Here is an 18,056-nt window from a genome sequence, read left to right on the forward strand (position 1 = left end):
ATGGTGCAAACTGGTGTATTTTTTCTTTCCTGTTTTCTTAATTGGTCTGGTTAAAGAAGATGGAGAAAAACGGTGTTCAGATTATATGATTCCATTGTGAGTGATTGCTAGCAGGGCTCATTGTGATTGTAAAAACTTGGAACTCTAGCAAAGGAATTGGTTGGTTTTGCCATCCCGCTGGGTATGAAATGAACCACCTCAGAAGCAGGACGTGAGAGATGGCACTACTAGTAAGAAACAGGAGTCGGGAATGGACTGCACCCTTTGGGCCCTAACATGCCTGTGTGCTGAAGTTCCTGGGTCCGTGAGGCAGTTCCTGAACCAGAGACACAAAGAAGCAGTGGCAGAAGAGGTAAGAGCACCAAGAGCATGCGACAGAGCAGTACATTTCTAGGCCCAAGAGTGCGAAAGACAAGTGCCTTCAGGCCGAAGGTCTACCTGCAGCGTGGGGTGCCTTCAGGCACTTAAAGCGAAAAGGTTTGCTGACCATGTGGAGTAACTTCCCCCGTACTAGAGGAACTTTGTAACACTTCCCCTGTGTAGGGCTCAGACCACAGGACGTTGTGCCCGAGAGACCAAGGACCAGAGACAGGCACGCTGAGAAGAGGCATGCCAGATTGGAAAAACTCCAGACTGAGTATTTCTGATCTTAAAGTCTATGCTATTGACTTTCTTAATAAGCACAGTAATTGTGAGTATTGCCTGTGGCAGGTAGGGGCATGTCTGACCTCTACCTTCAAGGTAATGGCCTCGGGCTAATATTGGATTTGATTCTCAGTACAAGCCTGTGAAATCAAATAAGGTCAGGCACCATCCCTACTCCATTCCTTCAGGTAGAATATTTTCAAAAATCAAAGATGATTCTAAAATGTTTAGTTTGTCAAAATGTTGGAAATACGGAGTTGTCATCAGCTGACACAGACAAACTCAAACCAAGTTCATTGCCATCAAGCGAATTAGAATTCATAGTGACTCTTTAGGACAGGGTAGAGCCGTCTCTTTGGCTTTCTCAGACTTCAATCTTGAACAGATAGCTTCATCTTTCTCCACAGAACATCTGGTGGATTCAAACCAATGACTATATAAACAGAACACCTCTGATACTGCCATTCAACCATTCGACTTTAAAAGTCACCTTAGTATTGATAGGGAGTGACTTGAAGAGTCAATCAACTAGGAGTTTATGATCGAACTATCATATCATAAGGAGAATTATATACTTCGTTGAGATGTAACTTAGCCAGAAATCCTCCATAGTTGTGACCCTGAACTAAGCCCCTCTATCTTGTCCCACAGAATCCTCTGATAGAGTCCAGACTTCCTCCATCCCTGTGTTAAGGGCCAGGACCTGCATACCAGGTCTGTCTCCTTGAGATGTAAGGTTCCTAAGTAATGGAAGCTTTATAACACGAGATTTTTATTAAAACAAAACCTTGTTTCCCTCGCTTGTACCTGTCATTCTGAGGTTTGTGTCTGTCTGAAAGAACTTTTTCGCTCAGCCTGTGTACAAATGCAGTGAGAACAAAGGTGAGAGATAGGAGAGTGAGAGCCTGCAGGCAAAGCATGGAAAGATGCCAGCCAGATGGGTGGCGGGATATCTGGAGGGGAATCTCCACAGGCTGGGACGTCTCATCTTAAGCCTGCAGGCATCACACACCAAGGTTATCAAACCCAAGACTGTGTTGGATGAAAATCGCATAATTACTTCCCTGTCCATGCTCAGGCAAGGCCCAGCCGAGGGGAGAGAATGACCAGGTGTATGACTGGACCTGAAAAGGACGCAGGATTGGTCTATTCATAACCCAGAGATACGGGCAGGGCAGCACCCCATACCTGATAAAAACCCCTAGACCACCCTTCCTAATGCCGTGACCCTTTCATACCGTTCCTCATGTGGTGGGGATCCCCAACCATAACATTATTTTCATTGCTACTTTATAACTGTTATTTTGCTACTGTTATGAATCATAATGCAAATATCTGATATGCAGGATGTATTTTCATTGTTACAAATTGAACATCATTAAAGCATAGTGATTAATTACAAAAACAATATGTGATCATGTATGATGAAATATTTATTTCTAATTACAAATAAATGAAATTTTTGTCTTGAAGCATAGTGTAGCATGGGTGTCAGTCTTCATACCAGGTACTTATATGTGGGCGTATCTGCATGTGGGCGGACCCGCCTGGAGACAGATAGAGGAGCCATGTCTCGGTTCCTAAAACCATTGGAAATATGTTTTCCAACGGTCTTAGGTGATCCCCTTGAAAGGGTCATTCGACCCCCAAAGGGGTGGCGAACCACAGGTTGAGAACTGCTGACCTAGCCTAAGACAGTAGGCAAGAAAGATCACAAGAACATAGAAAAATCTAGAAAGTCGTACTCAACTGGTAAACTTTAAAAGTAACTTACCTGAGAGCCATAGAAGTTAAGTGAATTGCCCAGGATCATAAAGCTTTCTGGGACGAGAGATAAAACTAAAATTCACATCTCTTGATCCCAAGTTCTGTGCTTATTTTAGGGAGATTTTCTGAAGAACAGAAGGACTCAGTAATGCAGAAATGGTTGACTAGTTGGGAAGAGAGTTGCGTTGAAGGCAGGAATGGACATCAAACACCTGGAGAACTGAAGACATCGAATACAAAAATGTCCCAAGGACGCGATCACTCTTTCTCTTCTGAGAGTCAGAAAGCCATAGCAAAGTTACCAAGCAAAGAGTGACATGAGGACCGTCGCCTAGACGTTTTCTCCCACTCTCCTTGTCCATAGCCGCTGCTCTCCTATTATCTCTTTGAATTCTCTCTCCTAACCTGTCCTTGCCTTCACACGGCTCAGCCCACAATGAAGCTCTCACGTCTCACAGAATAAGACTATCAGGTAATTTCTTATCTTTACATCTAGAAAGAATTTAGATTTGTAGCCACATCCACTACCTGTTTCTAGTCTCAAAAGAACAATTATAAGGGAGGTGGGACCGAGACTAGCCCCTTCTCTGCATGCTTGTTATCTTCCTAGCACCAGGGCCTCCCTTGAGTTTCACCTCCTTTCTTTCTAGTAAGGAGCCCTAGTGGTGCAGTGGTTAAGCAGTGGGCTGTTAACTGCAAGGTCCACAGTTGAAAACCACCAGCCACTCTGTAGAAAGACAGAGCATTCTACTCCTGGAAAGTTTCTCTCAGAAACTCACAGGGGCAGTTCAACCTTATTCTATAGGGCCGCTGTGGCAGTGAGTTTTGTTTTTATTTGGTTTGTTTTTTGTTTTTTTACTTTCTAGTAAAGGAACCCTGGTGGCACTATGAGTTAAGCATTGGACTGCTCACCACAAAGTCATGGTTCAAACTTACTATTGCTAGTCTGGGTATTTTAGAGAAACAAATCCACAGAAACTCATGCATAAGAGAGAGTTTTATATAAAGGGTAAGTGCACATCAAGAAAAGATCCCAACCCAGTGCTGCCTAATCCCACAAGTCCAACATTAACCCATACGTCTGACACCAATCCACAAAGTCCTCCTCCATCTCACAAAACACACACAACAATGCCGACTGCAGGAGGAAAGCCGAATCAGTGAATGTGTAAGCATCTCAGCACTGGCAGGGGTCTCCACACGGCTGCTCCAGCACCCAGGACTACAGTGGGATAGATCCATGTAGCTTCCCCTTGGGGATGTCTTGTAGGAAGTGAGCCTTGCCAGCTGAAGCAGGGAACTGGCTAAGGCAGCTGCACACTGATCTGACCATCAGAAAGCAAGATACCTGAGAAGTAGAAAGGCGAGGCTCACTGAACCACTTATCTCTCCACCGTTCAAATTACCCCACATGTGTTTATCGGCCAGTTTGGCACAATAAACTTTAACTAACTCACTTACCAACCAAACCATGAAGAAAGGTGTGCTTATCTCCTTTGTAAGATTACAGCCTCAGAGAGCCTATGAGGTTTTGTTCTATAGAGTTGCTGGGTCGGCACTGACCAGATAGCAGTGGGCTGGCTTGATCTAATTTGGGTTCCTTCTAGTTTTCCTTGCGCTCCTTGGCGGTGTCAGGTGCAGTCGAGTAAGATACACAAAAAAGTAACTGAACATGTCTCCACGAACCCAAATTCTTCACTTTCTACTCCATCTCTTCTCAGTCAACATCAACTTTTAGATAGAACCCAACATTGAATGACCCCTTCCCTTCACCTAGGGCAACCACAATGCCCCTTAGCACTACACTTGAAACTCCTCAGGAACCAGTACTAATCTCCTAAAAGATCAATTGGGGGAATCTAAATTCTAGGATTACTTGACTTTTCTACAGTGTTTAACTGGTGATGTCTCTTTCATTGATAAAACTTTTATCCATTTGGTTTCTGTGGCATTATGCTTCATGGGTCTTCTGACGTACTAGCAGCCCACATCTTCTCAGTCTCATTTTGAGTTCATGTGCCTAAACTTTCTCTTGACATGGTGGTGCTCTCCAAGGTTTTGATCTGGACTCTAATCCCTCCATGCTGTACAAACTGCTCCTGAGTGAGGCCATCCTTTCCCTTGAGTTCAACTACCACCTCTGGACTCAGAAATCCCACCTCCGTCTTCATTCTCATGTTGCCATTCACTTATGTATTTAACTTATATAAATCAAGTATCCAAGATATACAGACACCTATCCTCTGACTCTCCACCTGGAACTCAACAAGACCTACACTCAAATGATTTTTTTCCAAATTGTAGCAGCTGATGTCTCCTTGCCTCTATGAATGACAACCGAATATTTAATTGTCCCAAGGTCTTACATATCTGAGTTTATGAACTTGCTAAACATTGAAAGTACCTTGGACTGCCAAAAGAACAAACAAATTTGTCTTGTAAGAAGTATATCCAGAGAGGGCAACGCATGGATAAGGGTGCTTTATGCAATTGATGTATGTATGGATTGTGATAAGAGTTGTATGAGCCCCATTAAAATGATTTTAAAAAGAAAAAGAAGTATAGCCAGAAAGCTCTTTTTGGGTAAGAATAGTGAGACTGCCTCATGTACTTCATACATATTGTCAGGAGAGACCAGTCTTTGGAGAAGGATATCATGCTTGGTAAAATGGTGGGAAGAGAAAAAGAGGAAGACTTTCAATGAGATGGATTAACACAGCGGCGGCACTGATGGGCTCCAAAAGAAGAACAATCGTGAGACTGGCACAGGAGACCGCAGTGCTTCATTCCACTTGAACATGGGGTCGCTATGAGTTGGAACTGACTCAATGGCACCTAAAAAAAACAACAAAAATTTCTAACACTTTCTCTGTCTTCTGAGTCTTTTTTATATCTTCCTTAGCATAATCAGATTGTATCATTTCCTTGATTAAAATTATATTATGACTTCCAAATTGATTGTGGAGCACATTTCAAATGCCTTTCACAGTATAAAATTCTTGCTATTCTCTTACCCTTATATCATTGGTAAGGATGCAATAATAAATATTAATGCTTAGAAAATTGGTACATTTAAACTATACTATTGTCAAACAATACTGAATATAGCATGGATTTCCTGAAGAACAAACAAACTGGCCTTAGAATATATACAACCTTAGGACATTAAAAACTTCAATTAATCTCTACCGTTTTTAAAATGCATGTCTGTATGCAAAATGACTGGAAACAGACGTTCATAAATATTCTATTCTACATAAGAAGATGCTCTTTTGTAATCAGTGTAATAATCACTGATGATTGGGATTTATCTAAATAGTTGACTAAAGATTTTATTTCTCCCAACATACCCATTATGAATACTTACCATTTAATGAAACACATTTATGCTTTCCAGGTTAATTTTAAGATGTCACATTAAACTAGAAATAAATTGAGCAAATATGCGCTCCTGTCAGTGCGGGAGAAAATAAGATATATTTAGAGCAACAAACCTACTTCACTAGTTTCTGATATATCAAGAAACCTTCCCACCCTTTCTCAAACAAAATATGCTAAACCTTCATCTATTTAAAATATTTGAAGCAGTTAAAACATTCAGACTATTTTCATATTATTTAGTTACAAATTTCTCCGAAATAAATATTTACCATATATTTATATATGATGATGGGGAAATAGACTTATATACATATATTTATTGGTTTAGTATTAAGGTAGCAGATGGACATTGGACCTCTACTCAAGTACTCCCTCAATGCAAGAGCACTTTGTTCTATTAACCTGGTATTCCATGATGCTCACCTTCCTTCCCAATATGATCACTGAAGACAAATGGGTACATAAGCAAATGTGTTGAAGAAAACTGATGGAGCCCGGCTATCAAAAGATATAGCATCTGGGATCTTCATGGCTTGAAGATTAACATGTGGCCATCTAGCTGAGAAGCAACAAAGCCCACATGGAAGAAGCACACCAGCCTGTATGATCACAAGGTGTCGATGGGATCAGGTATCAGGCATCAAAGACCCAGAACAAAAAATCATATTGTGAATGAGAGGGGTGCAGAGTGGAGAACCAAAGCCCATCTGTAGGCAACAGGACATCCCCTTACAGAAGGGTTGTGGGGAGGAGACAAGCCAGTTAGGGTGCAGTATAGTATGGATGAAATATACAACTTTCCTCTAGTTCTTTAATGCTTCCTCCCCACCCACTATCATGACCCCAATTCTACCTTACAAATCAGGCTAGACCAGAGAATGTACAGGGGTACAGATAAGAGCTGGAAATACAGGGAATCCAGGGCATATAAACCTCTCAGGATCAATATTGAGAGTAGCCATACCAGGAGGGGTAGGGGAACCCATCACAAGGATCTACCTATAACCCCTTCCCAGGGGGATGGACAATAGAAAAGTGGGTGAAGGGCAACATCAGTCAGTGTAAGATATGAAAAAATAATAATTTATAAGTTATCAAGGGTTCATGAGGGAGGGAGGGTGAGAGAGGAAGGGGGAAATGAGAAACTGATATCAGGGCTCAAGTAGAAAGAAAATGTTTTTTAAATGATGATGGCAACAAATGTCCTTGACACAATGGATGGATGGATGGATTGTGATAAGAGCTGTATGAGACCCAAATATAATGATTTTTAATGTAAATAAATATTTACCTTTGAAAGACTCAACATGCAATGAAATGGATAATCTAATTCAATGTCATCATAAATAATCATTTTTTAAAACATTTTATTAGGGACTCATACAACTCTTATCACAGTCCATACATATACATACATCAATTGTATAAAGCGCATCCATACATTCCCTATGACAAGGGCCAGTCAAAGTGTGAAAATTCCTCAAAGACCATTCTGGACTGCTTGATCTTTTTAGCTTTGGGGAACTCAGAGAAAGAAATTTGTTTGGGCGTTTTGAATAGAACTTTCTCTAATATTTTAAAAATGAGATAAATCTTTTCAATCCTTTAACTTCTGGAAAGACCTAGGCCTGAGCCTAGACCATCTTTTCATTCTACATTCCCTTCAAGTGACCTTATCCACTCTCATATTAATGCAATGTTTTTCAAAGTGTAACTCCAAGAACAGTAACATTAGCATCATCTGGCAACTCAGAAATGCATATGTGGTACATATTTGGGCCGGGTCCAGACTAGGCAGCTCCCATCTCCTCTCCAGCTCCTCAGGAGGATAGAACTTCAAGGCCCCCATTTCCAGCCTCTCAGGAGGATAAATGACCTATTGAAGTATGCATCTTCTGCCCCAGCATCCCAAAGAGCTTATCTCTCCAGCCCAAGGTTGTGCAGCCTCTGTCCCAGCACTCCGGGGAGTAGGTTGGCAAACAGCAAAGGCACTTCCCACGGATACATCCTGACTCAAGGTCCTGCAGCTGCAAGCAAAATATCTCCCTTCTTGTCGTCAATGTCTACCTCCCTAGCTGGGGCCCTAGATATCTCCCACCGCCTCACCAACAAGCTGCGATTTCCCTGACCCAGCTCAAGATACTCCTGTCCCTCTCTGCTCTCCCTTCCCTCCCGGGAGCTCTTTCCCTACCCTTAACCTCACATTCTTTGCCTCAATCCTATTTCCATTCTGTGTCTCAGTGTTGACCTCTCAGAATGAAATGAATATTTCTTTTATAACTTGCAGTCATTAAAGTTAGGTTTGTGTGTAAAGGTGTGTGCTCCTGTCCCTCTCTGCTCTCCCTTCCCTCCCGGGAGCTCTTTCCCTACCCTAGTAAAGCCGCTCTTAACCTTACGTTGTTTGTCTCAATCCTATTTCTGTTCTGTGTCTCAGTGTTGACCTCTCAGCCATCATCTTTGTAATTCCCACCAATGACCAGGTATGTGGAAATCTAACATGGGATTGGTCAATTTTGCCACACTATTGGGTTTAAAATGAGCCATCTCTGAAGCAGTAACAATGGATCTCACTACTATAAGATCCTCATATGACCCTCAAGGAGACAGGGGACTGTGAACCAAGCACATTGTGGAGGAGCAGTGGCACCAGAGACAGGAAACCAAGAGCACCAGACGTCCTGGCCCCTGGAGTGATTAAAACTGAGTGCCTTGGGGCAGGAGGCTGTCTTGTAGTGTCGTGCCTCCAAACACTTCATCAAAGGAGCGAGGTGTGCTGACCCACACGTGAGAGTAGTACCTGCTGAGACAGACATTTTTGGCAGAGTGGACTGCCCTCTGGCCACAGATCAGAAGACCGGAAGCACTAACGCATGCGGTGGCTCCTCTGTAGAGGGGAAGGGGCCACATGCATGTGAGCACAAGCACGTGAGAGAGGCGTGTCTGTGGACGTGGCTGAGAAGAGGCACTCCTGACTGGAAAATCAGTATCCTGAGCATGTCTGATCTGGAATTGTAGCCTGTTAACTTTCCCAATAAATCCATAATCAAGAGTGTTGTCTGTGAGCTGTGTGTGGTCAGTGCAATGTATTTTCAGAGCCAGCAGAAGAACACAGAGTGCTTGGGAGCTGGTTGCTGTCAGTATTTGTAAAGAAGTGGGAAGGTGGAGGTGTGTCTGACCTTTGATTCACAGGAACTCAAGCTTCTTATCCCCCCTTGTGAAATCAGAGATGGTCACAGGTTACCTTCAGGGCATTCTCACGGCATACTTTCCAGATCTCCTGAAATTCTGGAGGTGGGGTCTAGCAACTTGTCTTTCACAAATCCTCCCGGTGCTTTAATGCTTGACAAAGCTTAACCGCCCCCCCCCCCCCCGAATAATGATTCATTCTACCCTCATGAAATCATCAATCCATTTGAGATGCCACTGTGGAGATTTAAACAGCCCTTTACACTTAATGTGTCAACAAGAAGCTTTACCTTCCAAATCCTCCCCCTTTTCGTAAATGGTGCTAGCATTGGCTCCTTTCCCCATATCCTGGTCGAAATGACATCCTTGATCCCTTCCTTTTCCTCATGCCCCTACATCCAATCCAATACCCAACCCTGTTTCAGCTTCAGAATCTTCCCAGCCCCTCCACCATGTTGCCTTCGACTTAGTCTCTCTCGTCTCTTCCCGCCCCTCTCTAATCCATGCTCTACATGACACCTGGCATGCTATTTTAAATTAAAACCTAACTAATCATTTAAAACATTTTATATCAAAAGAACATAATTAATTCCTTAGAACATTATATTTATACGGGTGTGTTTTTTTTTGAAAAATTAAATTTACTTCCCTATCATGTTGAATAGCTTCCACTCACACCTCCAGATCCCTCTTCCTCTATCCTTAGGGTGATTTTTAATAAGAAAAAAAAAGACGAAGAAGGAGAGAAAAGTTTGAACAACATCAAAAAATTATAATACAAATCTGGTTAAAGAAGAGCCTCTTGCCCTTTTCAATCTATCACTTTCTGTATTTCTTCTGGGTTTTTCACTGTCCTAAAGACATTTAACCCTTTTAAGAACCCTGCAAATTATATAGTAGTAATTTTGGGGGGCGGGGTAGTCCACAAGCTAAGCAACTTGACCAAGGCCACACTATTAAATGGATGATCCAAAGACTTACATCCAGTAGATCAATGTATCCCAAAATGTTATTAGAATTTCAGGAGAAAAAGAGTTCCAAGATCAAATATCTAAGTAATACCTTGAAATCTTTGGTCTCAAATCTTGGCAGCTGGATGGGGACGCAGGTGTTTACATACCAATGGCTGGAGAATAATTAGTACAGTGACTTTCCTAAACAAAGATGACAGATAGAATCTAAGATGTGCAATTCATAGGGACCTGCAGTTTCTACATCTGTTCTAGAGAAACAATCATGAATATCTCCAGTAGATACACAAGAGTACCTGTTGAAGGAATATTTATAACCTAAATCTGCATCAGGAGTTAAAAAGCTAAATAAATTATGGAATACACATTTATAAGGACCCCTGGTAGAACAATGGTTAAATCACTCCACTGCTAGCAGGAAGGTCAGAGTTTGAACCCAGTAGCTCTCTGTGGGACAAAGATGTGACAGTTGGCTTCCATAAACATTACAGCCTTGGAAGCTTTGTGGAGCAGTTCTATTCAATCCTGTACAAAATGTGTCAGAATCCACTTGGTGGAAATGAGTTCAGTTTGGGAGATATGAAACATTTTGTAGTAATAAAATAAATATGATAAGAGTTCTCACTATTCTCCATTTGTCCCCTACCCCTAAAGATATTCTTTACTTCCTCTGCCCTTCACTGCTCCTTGATAGGATGATTCCTACAGCTTAAATCACATGGCCCCCATAAATACCCAGCTGCTAATTAGATAAACCAGAAGGAGGCACTGGCAGAAGACTGGAGGATAAGAATAGAGATAAATAGGACAATTTCTCACCTGTTCTCCCCCTGCTTGATATCTCTTTTCTGTCCATGAATGTATTTCTTTGGATAGTGCTCACAGGCCTCAGGCTATATTATTACTACCTATGTTCCCTTCAAAGGTGCCCTGGTGGTGTATGGGATTAGCATGGAGATGGTAAACAGCAAGGTCAGTGGTTCAAGTTTCCCTGTCATCCTTCAGAAGAAAGATGAGGCTCCCCATAAAGATATACAGTCTCAGAGACCCTTAACGGTTCTATCCTAGCCTATAAAGTTAAAATGGGTTGATACTGATTCCATGGCAGTAGGTTTGGGTTTGGGGGTGTCCTCTTCCAGCTAAAACTATTACTTGTTGCCCTGCTGCTGCTCCCTTGAGTGTTTTAGACTCCCTGGCTAGTTCCCTGCCTACTCCCCTTTGTGAATAGAGTCTACACTAAAATCTCTGGAGTTATTTCAGTGAGACTCTGGTTCATGCCGAAAATGTGGGTACGAATATAGAATTTTTTGTATTTATGTATATGTATCTAAAATATGGACCTCCAAAGTATGTTATGAAGTGATATTACAATTATTGTAAGAGCTTACAACATAAAAGAAAAACCACATGTTTTCCTAAGTGGATATGTGAATATAGAAAAAGATCTAGGAAGACAAAGAAATATACCTAAGTATTTGGAATGACACAGAGTTCTGGATTAGGAGATGAGACTGAAATGGCATCCAGGAGAGATTTTAATCTTACACATAAAATACCTCATTGCTAACCTGGAAGAAGAAAACATTTTAAATTTATCAGTTGCATTGGCTTTCAGCTCCTCAGGGTTCAGCAATAAATAGGGCACATTCATTGCCCCCAAGGAGCTTGCAATCTACCAGGGAGTGACAAATTAGCAAGGAGCCAATGATAGTACAGGATCAATGGGAGTGAAAAAAGAAATCTAAGCTACAGTGAAGGGGTTAGCCAAAACCAAGACAAGAAATTGACCGAATACCAATTGGAATGTGTCAACAAGCTGCTAAAGCATTGGAAACACTGTCATCTATGCCAGCAAATTTGGAAGACAGTTCCTTAGCCAACTGCCTGGACGGAATCCATATTTGTACCCAATCCAAAGAAAGATAACCCAACAGAAGCGCAAATTATAAAACCACATCAATTATTTTGCATGCCAGTAAAATTTTGCTGAAGATCATTCAGTATCAATTACAACAGTATATGGACATGGACAGATTCAGAAGAGATGGAACAGAGATATCATTGCTGATGGCCGATGGATCTTGGCTGAAAGCCAAGAACACCAGAAAGATGTTTATTTGTGTTTCATTGAGTACGCAAAGACATTCACCTGTGTGGATCCTAACAAACTATGGATAGCCTTGAGAAGAATGGAAATTCCCAAACACTTCATTATGTGCCTGCAGAACTTGTACATGGATCAGGAGTCAGTTGTATCAACAGAGCAAGGGAATACTTCACGGTTTAAAATCAGGAAAGGTGTGTGTCAGGGTTGTATCCTCTCACCATACTTGTTCAATCTGTATGCTGAGAGAATCATCAGAGAAGCTGGCTTATCTGAAGAAGGCAGCCTCTAGATGGGAGGAAAGCTTATTTATTTATTTTTTATACAGGGGAGAGCATGAACACAGTCCCCCACTACCACAAATTATGCGGTCGAGTTTCCCACCTTTGGGGAAATCGCAGGGGTCAGCACATCCGGAGTGCAATGGATCAGCCTCACCCTGGGAAAACCACCTTCGTGATCATGGGATATCACCTGCCAGGTAAGTATGGGAAGAAAGCTTCTTAACCACCTGCAATATATTAACACAACCTTGCTTGTTGAAATTGAAGAGGACGTGAAGCCATTGCTAATGAAGTTTAAGGATTGCGGTCTTCAACATGGATTATAACTTAACTAAAGAAAAAATAAATCCTCTCAAATGGACCAATAGGTAAGTAATATCATGAGAAATAGAAAAAAGATAGAAGTTGCCAAGGATTTTGTCTTGCGTGGACCCACGCTCCATGCTAATTGCCACAGCAGTCACGAGATCAAATGATGCAATACTTTGGATAAATGTGGTGTACAAGGCCTCTTTAAAGTTTTGAAAAGCAAGGATATTAGTTGGAGGACTCAGGTGCTCCTGTCCCAAGGCAGGGTATTTTTCATCACCGCATATGCATATGAAAGCTGTATGTAAGCAAGACTAGATAAGAACCAATGCATTTGAAATATGATGCTGGTGGACAACAGTGAAAGTACCATGGATTCCAAAAGAACAAACAAATCTCTCTTGAAAGAAGTACAGCCAGAATGCTTCTTAGAAATAAGGGTGGCGAGACTTGGTCTCACAGATTTTGGGCATTTATCAGGAGAGATCAGTCTCTGAAAAAGAACACCAAGCTTGGTAAAATAGAGGGGCGGCAAAAAAGAGGAAGGCCCTTGACAACACAGTTAATCAAGCTGCAACAATGGATTCAATCATATCAATTGTGAGCATAGCACTGTACCAGGCAGTGTTTCATTCTATCATATATAGAGTTGCTATGAATTGGAATGACTCAATTGCACCTAACAACAACAACAACAACAAAAACAACAACAATGCAGTCCAAAAATGTCATGGATAGGTGCCTACATGGAAAACTCTTGAGACCAGGAAGAGGGACCACAGTAACCCACACTGGATAGATCGAGGCAAGATAGTCTGAGTTCTAAAGGAGAGAGCAGCAATAAGATGGTTGGAATTGGGGATGGTGGTATAGACTGGAGGGACCGCATTATGACTAGAGAGTTTGCTGAGTAGAGAGAATGATGCTAGAGAAACTGCAAGGAGCCTAGTATAGTTTCAATATAGAATTCAGGAAGGATGGAGGAAGTCATGGTGATAAGAAAGGACTAATAGGCAGTACCCAGATCCAAAAATGGCTTACTTGTTGTGTCAGAAATGGATTTTAACATAAAAGAATTGGGGAGCTATTGAATAGCAGTGTTATAGTTCTTAGGGACTGTCAAGTCAGTTTTGACTTAGACTCTATGCACAACAGAATGAAACACTATGCCATCCTCACAATTGTTGTTATGTTTGATCCCACTGTCGTAGCCAGTGTCAATGCAACTTCTTGATGGTTGTCTTTTTTAACTGGAGGAAATAATGTTGAAATTATTTTAGAATGCTTTTCCCCCACTTTAAAATGGAGTGAGAGACATAAGAGTTGAGGCAAAGTGAACATTTAAGCTATTGAAGTTACCTAGTGGGAAGAAAATGATGACATGACCCAGAATGACAGTAAGGATGGAATTGCTTTGTTCAGAACTTGATGTTGACTAGAAATTGGAGATAGAGTTAAGGATGGAAAATGGAATAAAGCCAGAAACAACACGTTTTTCCTGACCCTGATATATGTTAAAAAAACAAACAAAACCAAACTCAATGCCATGTGTTGATTCTGACTCATAGCAAATTTATAGGATATGGTAGAACTTCCCCTGCGGATTTCTGAGACTATAAATCTTTATAGTGCTAGTGAAGAATATTGAAAGTAGCATAGATTTCTAAAAGAACAAACATATCTCTCTTGGGAGAAGTAGGGCCAGAATGATCCTTAGAAGAGAGGATGACAAGACTTCGTGGCACTTGCTTTGGACATGTTATCAAGAGAGACCAGTCCCTGGAGAAAGATGTCAGGCTTGGTAAAGTAGTTGGGCAGCAAAAAGAAGGAAGACTCTTGACCAGATGATTTGACACCGTGGCTGCAAAAATGGGCTCAAAAATAACAATTATGAGGTGTGGGAAATGGAGAACCTGGGTGAAAGCCTCAGTGACCTAATCTCTACACTTGTGACCACAGCGCTTGGAAGACCAGCTCCCGTGTTAAGAGGAAGACCACCACAGTTCTGGGCTAGGGATAACGCCAGACACACATTCTCCAGATAGAAAGAGCTTTCTTCACAACTGCCCTCCTTTATGAGGTTAACATCAAGCAGTCTTCCACAGGTGCCTGGCTCCCAGCTACTCAGCTAAAAGATGCTTATCTTTAAGAGCAGCCAGGTGCCCTTTGTCCCTATCACTCAAGGAGTCTACTACTCCTTTGTTTCTTAGCTGCCCCAGTTTCTCCTAAAGAACTCAGGGATATCCACTTTGCCCATTCAATTGTGTAGGTGCCTAATGGTAGGTAGCCTTGCACATTTCACTGCTATATAAACTCATTGTTACATAAACTCATTCTTATTCCAAAATGGACATTGGAGATGCGAACCCCTGTGCCCTGTCTTTTCCGTCTTCTCTGTTTTTCTGAATTGCACATGCCACCCTAAGGACCCGTTTGGCCGTGGGACTAGCTCCCACAATGAGGATGGTGAAGGACCAGACGTGGCTCCTCCTGTTTTCCACCTATTGTTGCTATAAGTCACAACCCACTTGATGGCCCCTACCAGCAACCTCTATGTGAGGAATAGTCTCTTCAACAAGCCTCAAAAAAAAAAAAACACTATTGCTGCCACCCACAATCAAATCAGAAAATGATGCCAACAAAGCCAACTCTTTCCTATAGCTTTATTCCATAACCCGTCAGGTTTCTGGGATGGTTTGCCTTGGTTCCTGCTTCTTAATGCTGAAAGAATTAATGCATCAGAGCACTGTTGTAATCCAAGCCACTTTTATGAGGGAAAGGGAAGTTTGGGGTAGGAGAGTCTCAGATAGTACATCCTATCTCCGGAAAGCATGCAAGGCTGCCTGGCGGGGGTGCGTGGGTAAGTTCGTGACTGAAAGTGGCCGCTTTGGGGGAGTGTGAAAAACCACATGGAAAAATGGCCTTTAAGCAGAGTCCACAGGGCCAAAAGAGTGCCTGAACTGAAAAAGGAAGGAAGACTTGCAAGGAAAGAGAGTGCACACACACGCAGGCGAGATGTGGCTTGCCCTCAGTCTGCTATTTATTCCTTCCTATCCCGACTGGCTGGGTGGGGGTGTGGTTGAGGGTGTTGGCGATCTTAGAGGCTGAGTTCAGGCACATGTGTGATGTAATGTCGCTGGTGCCTCGTGTGGGCGTGCCAAGTCCGCCTGGACTTAGGTGAGCTGGCCCTGAGCATACCTGGGTTTGGATTTCCCAGAGGTGTCTAATGTAGGCCTGATTTCTTCGCAACCCTTTATAGTGGCATGGCCGGCTAATTTTTGTTTCTCGTAGGCATTCAGCGGAGACAACTTCCTTTATCCCCAATCTTTCTACCTTTCAAACCTATAAATTTACTTGTAAACAAAGAGCAATTAAGATAAATGGCCCCGTAATATTTTCTGCTATTTCCACATCAATAAGTTGTAGCATCATTTTCTCAATATACCCTGATATAATTCAGGATAACACAAAATATTTATGGTTCCCAGTATATGCAAACCTTTTACATTGTTCAAAAAGATTTTTTAGTGCTGAATAAATCACCACTATTTTTTTCTTGGTCAGTGTGAAAATGAGTTTAATCATAGTCATTTATTAATTTAAAAGTATGAGACATTTTTTAAAAGCTGCCAGTTTAAAAAAATAAATTTAGACCATAATAAAATAACTTATGAAAAGAAAATCCATATGTAAGCTCATGTCTTCCAAGTGAAATTGTAGTCTAATACACTGTGTGAATAATTATTAGCTGATATAAAGAAAATGAATCACCATAGTATCGACCACATAATTTAGTCGGTAAGTGTGAAACATTAAGAAATTTAAAAGCAAACCATGGGACAATTAGGAAGGAGGGCAAAAAGTGACTCAATGTTTAGGGTGATGGAAAATTTAGGGAATGGTTAAGCATGAATGTTTAACAATATGATGAACATAGCATCAATGAACTGTACATTTGAAGCTTATTGAAATGCAAATATTGTTATATATATTCACTATAATAAATGCATATTATAAATATGAGGGGGTGTCCCCTAAAAATGGAAAAGCTCCGATAGGCAGAGATTTTGTAGTATGTATTATTCCTGCTAGACAAGCATCCAGCTACTTGCTCTGAGTTAGTGCACACAGTGGTATCACCTGGGAAGATTCTCTCTGGTCACAGAAAATTTTTTGTAAAAGCAGTTTCACTAGAACCTCATTTTTTTGTGATGGCCAATTTAAGAGAACAGCTACTCAACTGTGTGGCTGTAAAATTTAATTCCTTGCTCAAGAAAAATGCCATAGAAACTGTAGTGATATTGAAAATAGCTTACAAGGACAGCGCTATGGTAAAAACTCAAGTGTATGAGTGGTTTCCTCATTTCAAAAAAGGTGAGATGTCGATTGATGACAAACCTTGTTCTGGACGTCCGTCAACTTCCCGAATGGATGAAAATGTCAACTGCTAGTGCATTCAGAGTTTGTTCCACCGGGTCAGATTTTTAATCAAGCTTTCTATGTAGAGATTCTGAAAAGAGTGCATAGACGTGTGTGATCCGAAAAAGGCCATATTGGTGGCAGATTGAGGGTGGGGGGGGGGGTGTTGCCACCAAGACAAGGCGCCTGCTCTGTGCAGCCATCTCCATGTGCCAGTTTTTGGCAAAAGAACAGCATGCCTCTTTTGTCCCACACACATTACTCACCTGACCTTGCCCTGTGCCACTTCTTGTTGTTTCCATGAATGAAGAGGGACATGAAAGGACAATGATTTGATGACATAGAAGAGGTGAAAAAGAAAAGTTTGCCAGCCATTCAAAGAGATAAGTTTGAAAAACTTCCCCAAGAATGGAATCACAGATTTGACAAATGTATTAAGTGTAATGGAGAGTACTTTGAAGGTGATGAGGTTATTTGCAAAAAAAAAAAAATTAATACGCAGCTTTGAAAAAAAATTCTGTTTTTTGGGGGGGATGCCCCCTCATATATATAAAGAAATGTATTTAAACTATTTCATCTAATATATTAGTTCAGGACCCTGCTCGGTACAGTGGGATAAAGTGTTAGGCTACTAACCGAAAGGCAGGCAGTTAGAACCCACCAATGCTTTGAAGAACGAGGGTCACTGTCAGTCAACATTTTTATTTGGTTTATTGGCACAATGGTTTGGTGCTAGGCTACTAATTAAAAGGTTGGTGGCTTTCAATCCGCCCACGTCTTCGCCCATACAATGGATCTAACCAACAAAAGTTTCTGTTAAGGCCACCCAAATTCATGGTGACTGTCTAGGACAGAGTAGAGGTGCCCTGGCTGGTTGGGTCCAATAGTTGACCTCTGTGCTAAACCACGGAGCTGCAGGGCTCCTCCTGTAAAGATCTCAACCCAGGAAACCGATGGGTCTGTCTCACTCTGGCACATGAGGTCACTGTG

At 41.6% G+C, this 18,056-nt stretch overlaps 1 non-coding gene across 1 annotated transcript; it reads right to left on the reverse strand.

Annotated features, from left to right (window-relative positions):
• Window positions 1–12,379: 12,379 nt before the first annotated feature.
• On the reverse strand, window positions 12,380–12,543 carry LOC142454166 (U1 spliceosomal RNA). The gene has a single exon (XR_012785685.1). It is a non-coding gene; the product is annotated as a U1 spliceosomal RNA (small nuclear RNA).
• Window positions 12,544–18,056: the final 5,513 nt, after the last annotated feature.

The sequence above is a fragment of the Tenrec ecaudatus genome, chromosome 7, assembly GCF_050624435.1.
Source record: "Tenrec ecaudatus isolate mTenEca1 chromosome 7, mTenEca1.hap1, whole genome shotgun sequence".
Lineage (NCBI taxonomy): Eukaryota > Metazoa > Chordata > Mammalia > Afrosoricida > Tenrecidae > Tenrec > Tenrec ecaudatus.